General features: G+C 62.7%; 1 long non-coding RNA gene across 3 annotated transcripts; it reads left to right on the plus strand.

Moving 5' to 3' along the window:
• The first annotated feature begins 281 nt into the window (after window positions 1–281).
• On the plus strand, window positions 282–5,566 carry LOC111092898. Of its 3 annotated transcripts, none has more exons than XR_005380191.1 (4): window positions 282–527; window positions 2,203–4,975; window positions 5,071–5,110; window positions 5,343–5,566. It is a non-coding gene; the product is annotated as an uncharacterized LOC111092898 (long non-coding RNA). The 3 variants fall into 3 exon arrangements; XR_005380192.1 differs by having other exon boundaries at window positions 5,410–5,566; XR_005380193.1 differs by having other exon boundaries at window positions 5,414–5,566.
• Window positions 5,567–7,455: the final 1,889 nt, after the last annotated feature.

A 7,455-nucleotide genomic window follows, 5' to 3' on the forward strand; every position in this document is an offset into this window, starting at 1 on the left:
GTCCCAGTCGATGGGCTTTCTAGTTGCCGTCCTCGGTCTGTCCCCGGGCTCCGGGCAGGGAGGGGGCGCGGGGCTGGGGAGGGGCTGAGGACGGGGGTCTCGTCGCCCCCTCGGGAGGGCCTCCCCGTCTCCGCCTCGTCCGGGCCCGAGTGGCCGCCCCAGGAGGCCGAGAGGACGCAGGGGCCTGGGCACTCCCGGGAGGGCACGGACCGCAGGAGGCAGGAGGCAGGAGGCGTCGCCAGGGCGCGGGGTGGGGGGGGGGGTCCTCGCAGCGCCCATCCTCGCAGCCCCCTCAGCCCCCCCACCCCGCAGCCTCTCCGCCCGCTCCGCCGGGCGCTGCTCCAGGGCCTCCCTCCGGATCCGGCCTCGGCCCACGCGCGGAAGGTGCTTCCCTGGGGATCCCCAGCATCAGCGCCTGCGCCCTGGGGGCACCTTGTCAGCCGCCCCCGACTTTGCAGCCCTCCTGGGACACTTGGAAGCAGGTGAACAAACTTGAGCAGATACCACCAAGAGGAGCCGCCGAGCAGGTGAGCCGGAGGGGCGCGCAGCCCGAGGCCCCTGTCCCTCCTCCCTCCTCCCTCCGTCAGTCTGTCCTACTGCATCCCTGTCCCCTGCGCAGACACAAGGCGCCCTCCGTCCCTCGGAGGCGTTGGGGCTGGGGCAGGCGTCTGTCGGGTAAGCGGGTCCAGAGCGGCTTTCCTCCCCGGGTCTGGGGACCACCGTGGCAGAGGGGTCGCTTCTGCACCTGGGGAGGACGGGAGGCAGTGGGGCCTGAGCCCCGAACAGGCTGGGGTGACTCCTTCCTTCTCCAAGTGCAACTTGCGGGAACTTCAGAAAAGTTTTTTGAGGGAAGCCAGCAGGGAGCAGGGTCGGGGTTTGAGGGTTAAGGGGGGGGAGCGCTGTGCTCCGGGTACTGAAGGAAGGATGCCCGAGTCTGTGACCCCCTCAGGGTGGATTATCGACATCCCGAACTGCCCACCCAGCAAACTCTTAGGGACGTTTGGAGATCCCCATAGGGGTCTGGGCAGACAGGCGAGAAGTAGCAGCCGAAAATAGCCATTTCCCACTCTCCCCGGCTGGGGGAGGAGGCCGGGGGCAGGGTTACGGTGGGGGCCTCAGCTCTGGATCACCTCAGCCCCTGCCCCCGGACCTCTCACTGGTTTAGGTTAGGAGGACACAGAGAGGGAACAACTCCCAAATTTCTTCTTTCCTCCTAAACCCCTTAGGATCCAGAGATGCATCTCCCACCCACCCCCACCGCCCCCAACCCCACCTCCAGCGCCCCCTGCACAATCTTCTTTCTTTCTCCAGCACTGGAGGGAGGGCAAGGAAAGGAGGCCCTACCCGGGGCCGGGCTGAGATTGCCCCCCACCTACCCGCCCCCCAGGAAGAGATGGGTCTCGTAAAAGGAGTCAAGGGCAGAGGGTGGTTTCAGAGGGCGCAGCTGAACTTGGGCCTCCCCGGTAGAGAGTGGGGTCAGCAGGCAGGCGGGGCGGGGCTCCGGAGCCCTGGATGCAGGACCCGGAGGCCCGGCCTGGGTCTGACGGTCTTGGTGGCACCTGAGGTTCGTGGGTCCTGCACGGAACAGCCGGGCAGGGGCAGCAGGCACAGTTGGGCCAGTTCTTGGAGAGGCCGGCAGGGGTTGTGTATCCCAGGAGGGACAACCCTCACCCCAGCTCTGGTGTCCCTGGCTGGCGCTCAGTCCCAACTCCAGAGGCCGCTTGGCCGGCCCAGGCCTTTGTTTGGCGGCGCCAGGGTTTTCTCTGCTGGCACCTGCTCCTCCTGGAGCCCGGAGCCCGGAGCCCGGAGCTGGGCCCGCCCCGCTGAGAGGCTTAAGAGGCCGCAGCCACGGCTGGCACTGCCTAGGGACACGGTCTCCGGACTGTGGGCCTTGAGAAGGACCTGTCCAGGGGCAGACATGAAGGTGATCAATACCCCAAAACTAAGCCCTTTTCTTTCCTCCCATTCTGTGGCCCTACACCTCTCCAGCCCGGAGCAGGGGCATGGAAGGAACATCTCATCCCACCCTAATCCCAGAATTGCCGGGGAAGCCAACTGGGGCTTCTATTTGCCACCCTCTTGATGAACCCAGCTCTTTATGCCCCTGCCTCCCCAACATGCACACGATGCTCCTCCCAGGATCTGCAGGGTTGTCTCTCGTTTACTCCGTCCTTCCTTCTCTTCCCCTCTCTTTTTTATTAGGATTGATGGAGAGACGACAGTTTGGTAAGGCTCCTCTGAGCCTATAGCGGGGAGCTATGGACTCAGCCCTGACTTCTCAACTAGGGGGAACAGCCCCATTCCTGGACCCTTGAAATTGGCCCCCAAGTGGAGGGAAGTTGACAAAGAATGGCCTGAAGGATGGCTGGCCTGGCCCAGGAAGGAGCCCCTACCTGGGGAGGGGGCAGGATTTTGCTAGATGCCTGTTGCAGAGAGAGGATTTAGAAACAAAGGAAGAGAGAAAGAGGTCGAGGAAACAGCACAAAGGACTGGAAAATTTGAGAATGACAAAGATAAAAGACTGGCGAGGGAAGGAGAGATTTCCAAAACCCTCAGTGCTAGGAGGACGGAGGGCCTCCCGGAGAGTGGGGTGGGGGGAGAGGGGTGACCGTGAAGGCGGTTTGATAAAGGACAAGAGCAAGAAGCAGAGCTCATTTGTTTGGGGAGACGAGAAAGGACAGAAGGGAAGGAAAGAGAATACAAAGGGATGGAAGGGGAGCTAGGGAGTAAAGGAAGGGAGAGGCGAGAGGGAAGAAAGTAAAAGAGAAACAGAAGGGAGAGAGGGAAGGCGGAGAGGAGGGAGAGGAAGCGGGAAGGTGGGGCAGAAAGAAAGCAAAAGGGGAGAAAGGAGCAATAAAGGACAGAAAGAGGAAAGAAAGGAGAGCAGGAAACCGGGCTAACAGAACAGGGGTCCCGACTGGAGGAGGGAGGGAGGAGGGGAAGGAGGCCCGCTGTGGCCTCGCTGGGGTCCCCAGGCTCCTGGGCGCCCCACTGGCCCACCCCAGGCTACCTGGGCCGAAGCCTCCCCACCGGCTGCCCCCCACCCCGGGGACGGAGGTGGAGCTTCACCACCGAGGCTTCTCCGGGAAGCACCTGCCTGACCTGGGGAAGGACTTGTTCTGTGGCCACACCTGCCTCAGGCCTGGCCCCGCGCGCCTCGAGGCCCAGCAGGTCCAGATCCGGTTCCAAAACCAGGACAGGGAGCCGAGGCGGCGGCCTAGAGGCCTCAGCCTCCACGCCTGCCCCCCCAGGCGCCTCCAGCGACCTTGGGCCTCAGTGGATCGTAGGTCAGGGGAGTCCTGTGTGCTGGGGGGCCCTCCGTAATTTGGGTGGGCCTGCCCATATTTGTGCAGGTGAGAGAGGGGTGAGGAGAGGGCCTGGTTCCCCCACCCACAGGAAGGGCATCTTCATTTTCTTCGTTGGTGAGAAGAGAAGTCTCCGCGCCCCAGACAACTTGCTTCCAGGGCCGGGGGCTTCTCCACCCCACAGAGGGTTGGACTAATCTGTAAAAGGCTTGGTGTGAGGTTTTGGGGTGCCGGAGGAGCCAGGGAAGCCGCGCATTCTTGAAAGAGAACGAGGACATTTCCGACCCGGGCAGGTGGATCCTAGGGTATGGCCCTGACCTCCGGTAAACACGAAGAGGGCGTTTGGCGAGGGGCTCTAGAACGGCCGGGGCCTGCGGTGCGCCTGCGGCCTGTTGGGCCCTGCTCACGCTCCGGGGACACTGCCCGGCTTGATTCGGGGGGTGCTTTCTTTTTTTTTCTTTTTTCCAGAGGGTTGCTTAAAGCCAGTTGGGTGACTCCTTTGTTTCCCGATAATGGAAAGGGGAAAGTCACTGAGGTCAGGCCGACCTTCCAGGGCAGCACGGCCTTGGGGATGGGCCGGAGGGCCCTCAGACAACCAGCTGGCTCCGGGGTCCCCGGGGAACCCTGCAGTTCCTCTCGGGGGGCCTTGGCTTCCAGCTTCTCCCCCCTCACCCCACCGCACCCCTCCCCTCCTGCCGCTGCTTCCCTCCCTTTATCTTTCTCCCTCTACTCCCCTTGTTCCCTTCCTTCCTTCTTCCGTGCCCTCTGAGCTCTGCTTCCCGTATCACGGAGCCCACGCCGGGCTCTCGCCCTGTCTTTGTACCCCAGGGGGCCCTGTCTTTGTACCCCAGGGCTTGGCTCCGAGACCTTCTGGCAGGCTAACACGAGGTGCCTCGGGTCTCGGGTGTGGGGATGGGAAGTCGGGGGTCAAGACAGGGAGGAAGCTTCGCTACTCGGGTGCAGGATGAGTCAGCTGGTTTCTCCATCAGCCGTCACATCCCCGGGGCGCACCCCGGAAAATCTTTACCACCTCATCCATGTGCCCGACTGCCCGGGGCGGAGCTGCTGGTGCCCCCAAGACCATTCTCTCCTGGGCTGAGTGAGGCCTACGGGGCTCCCCTTGCCTTGGCCGCTGGGGTGGGAGGTCAGGGATGCAGGCCAGAGCCTCGTGCTAGGGGAGAAACAAAGCCTGTCTCCCCACGCCTGACCGCGCAGGGGCCCCCCTTCCCACCGACGGACAGGCTGGCCTGCTCCGGGCCCTTGGCTGTCTCCCCGGGAGCACCCCATGAGCCAGGCCCACGGCCCTGTGCGTCCGCTCCGGTGAAGAAGGGAGACCTCGCGCTCCAGGCCCTGGTGAAAGGGATGCAGACTGTGCTCCAAGGAGCTTCCTTGCCCCAAATGGCCCCGCAGGGAAGGGGGGAACCTGCTGCCCTCCGCGGACCCGAGCGTCACAGCCGCCTTCCGGTGCCGACGCCGCAAGTCGCTCGTGCCACTGGGCTCTCCTTGCTGCCTCGGCCTCTGCTCACCTCCCTGTGCTGGGATTTTCTTACTTGATTTCAAAGTAAAATGTCCCTCCCCTTCCCGGAGCCCATCCCTGCGCGCCCAGCAGACCCTAAAGCCGCCGCTGGTAAGCGGCCGCAGCTTCCAGCCCTGCTCACAAGTGACTGTTGGTGAATTCAAATTCTCTCCTGGGCGGGTGGGCGGGAGGGCGGGAGGGCAGCTGCGCCTGCCTCGCCTCTCCCTTGCTCATTGATCCATTTTGCAGGGCACCGGTGGTCAGAGTTGAGACCAGATTGCTTCAATTGGTACGAAATTAGCATTTTGTTGTTTTTTTTTTTTTAAATCATACCGAAGGCCCAGATTTCTTGCATCAAGGAATAGGCGGTCTTGGGGCGCCTGGCTGGCTCCGTTGGTAGAGCATGGGGCTCTTGATCTCAGGGTCACGAGTTCAAGGCCACACTAGGCATAGCACTTAATTTAAAAAAAAAAAAAAAGGAGTAAGAAGTCCACGCGGACCCCCACCTCGTCTCTGGCCAGGGGTGATACAAAGGCTCGTTGAGGTAGAGGAATGGATGGGAAATGAGCAATTTTCTCCGTCTCCAAGTCAGCAGTGCCAGCTGTTCATCCTCTAGCATCCATTTCGTACCTACTATGTGTAAAGCATCACCTCTACCTCAGTTTGTCCTGTCAACGGCAATTCCTGCCACCGTGAGGCCTCAGCGCGTGTGCACAGATACACAAATAAATCAATGGAAAAGAAAGTCTGGATTCAGCGGATTCTCACTGCAGCCCTCCCTGCGCCTGGCCTCAGGGCCCCTGTCCTCCCCGCCAGCTACCCAGACCCACTTGGCTGAAAAACAGGACGGCCCTGGGGTTCATTTGTTTTCCCCCCTGGGAAAATATCAGAATGGGAGCCAGAAACCTACAGTGGGATGGGCGGACCGGAAAGCCCTGAAACCAGCGGTTCGCTCGGGGTGGTCAGCAAAGGGGCCTGCAGAGGCGCCTCCCGTCCTCGAGGCGTGCGCTGTCGCCGCGCGGGGGGACACGCTTCTCTGGGGCGCTGAGCGGGCTTGGGGTTCGCCTTGGCGGAATCATGTGCCCGAAGGTGACAGCGTGTGCCCATCAGGTGAACTGCAGCTGCCGGGGGGTGTGGGGGGGGTCCGAGCGTTCCCGCACCGGGCTGGAGCGCCCTGGGCCCAGCCGCCTCACAGGAGCAGGTGCGTGTGCACGCCCGCGTGGGGGGCAGGCTGCACACAGATCCGAACATCCCTCTGCATACGTGACCCTCCGTGCATGCGAGAGCGTGCGTACCCGCTGAATTATTATAAAATTACCCTGACCCTTACAGAAAATCCATACCAGCCTCGGCCTTTCTCCCCCGACCTCCCGACCCCTGGGGTGCCTGAGGAAAGCGCTGACCCGGTCACTGCCTCCCCCAGTCAATGAGTCTCTCTCCATTAGCATAAAACATGAATCTGCTGGCAGCTTGACAAATTATAACTAGCAGCCAGAGTTTTGCCAACTGGCTGGCTTGGGCGCTGTCTATTTATCATTGAAAATGGTAAATCATAAGAATCCAGATGACTTAATTATTCAAATCCACCCAGGACCCGGAGAAGCCGCAGTCCCGTCAGTCTCCGCCCTGGGCTCAGGGAAAGGGCAAGAGGACGGTGCTGGAAGCTTGGGGGCTGGGAGGCGCGGGGTCCAGGGCCACCCCTGTCCTCCGCCTGGCAAGCCAAGCGCTGCTTCCCTGCGGCCGGTTGTTTCGGCTACTGACCCTCCCCAGGCTGTGCCCTGCCCCCGGCTGCCTGCGGGTCCCCTGGCTCCCACGGGGCCTTCTCTGCTCCCTTTGTGTGGCTCTGTTAGCCTGCTCTCCTCGCGGGGCCTTCATTTTCTCGGCTCCCACGTTCTCTCCTCGGCCCTCCCTTCCCCTCCCCGCTCCCCACGGGTGGATCCCGACCTCCCCCCACCACAGCACTTCCGGCTGGAGAAGCGCCTGGAAGCAGGAGTGCCTGGGGGACCTGGGACCTGCTGGGCCCCCCCACCCCGTACACATCGCCTCCACTCCGTGGCTTCCGGGAGCATCACGCGCAGCTTGGGCGGCAGTAGGCTGTCACGGGGCACCCAGGTGTCCCCTCGCTGCTGACACGGGCCTCCTCAAACCCGAGCAGAGGGGGGATCGCTCCCTGTGAGTCTTCCTGGAAAAAGAGCATCTGTTTGCAGAGCAACTTCCCATCCAGAGGTCTTCACCTGGCTGCGGGCCCTCGGGTCTCCGGGCCCTCGCGACGCGGGGTGAATGTGCACCAACACGTCTCCTGGTGTGGACCCTGCGGGACGTGCGGCGGAGCTGGGTGGTCCACCCCGCACGGGGCCGCGTCCCTCCTCCCCAGGGCTCCTGGGGCGCCTCCGGGCCTGGTCTTCCGGGCCCTGTCCCCAGACCCTCCTCTGCGCCCACTTCGGGTCCACAGATGCCTGTCGGTTTGGTTCCAAGCGGCCACGTCAGCGTGTGTGTGTGCGCGCGTGTGTCTGCACACTTTCAGGAGTCCTTATGCTGGAACAACAAGTGACAATGTCCCCACCAACAGGACACCTGAGGAAACAGTCCTCTCACTCCCCACAATTCCATTTTAAGGCCTCTGAGCGACGCGGC

Source organism: Canis lupus, chromosome 27 (genome assembly GCF_011100685.1).
Source record: "Canis lupus familiaris isolate Mischka breed German Shepherd chromosome 27, alternate assembly UU_Cfam_GSD_1.0, whole genome shotgun sequence".
NCBI lineage: Eukaryota > Metazoa > Chordata > Mammalia > Carnivora > Canidae > Canis > Canis lupus.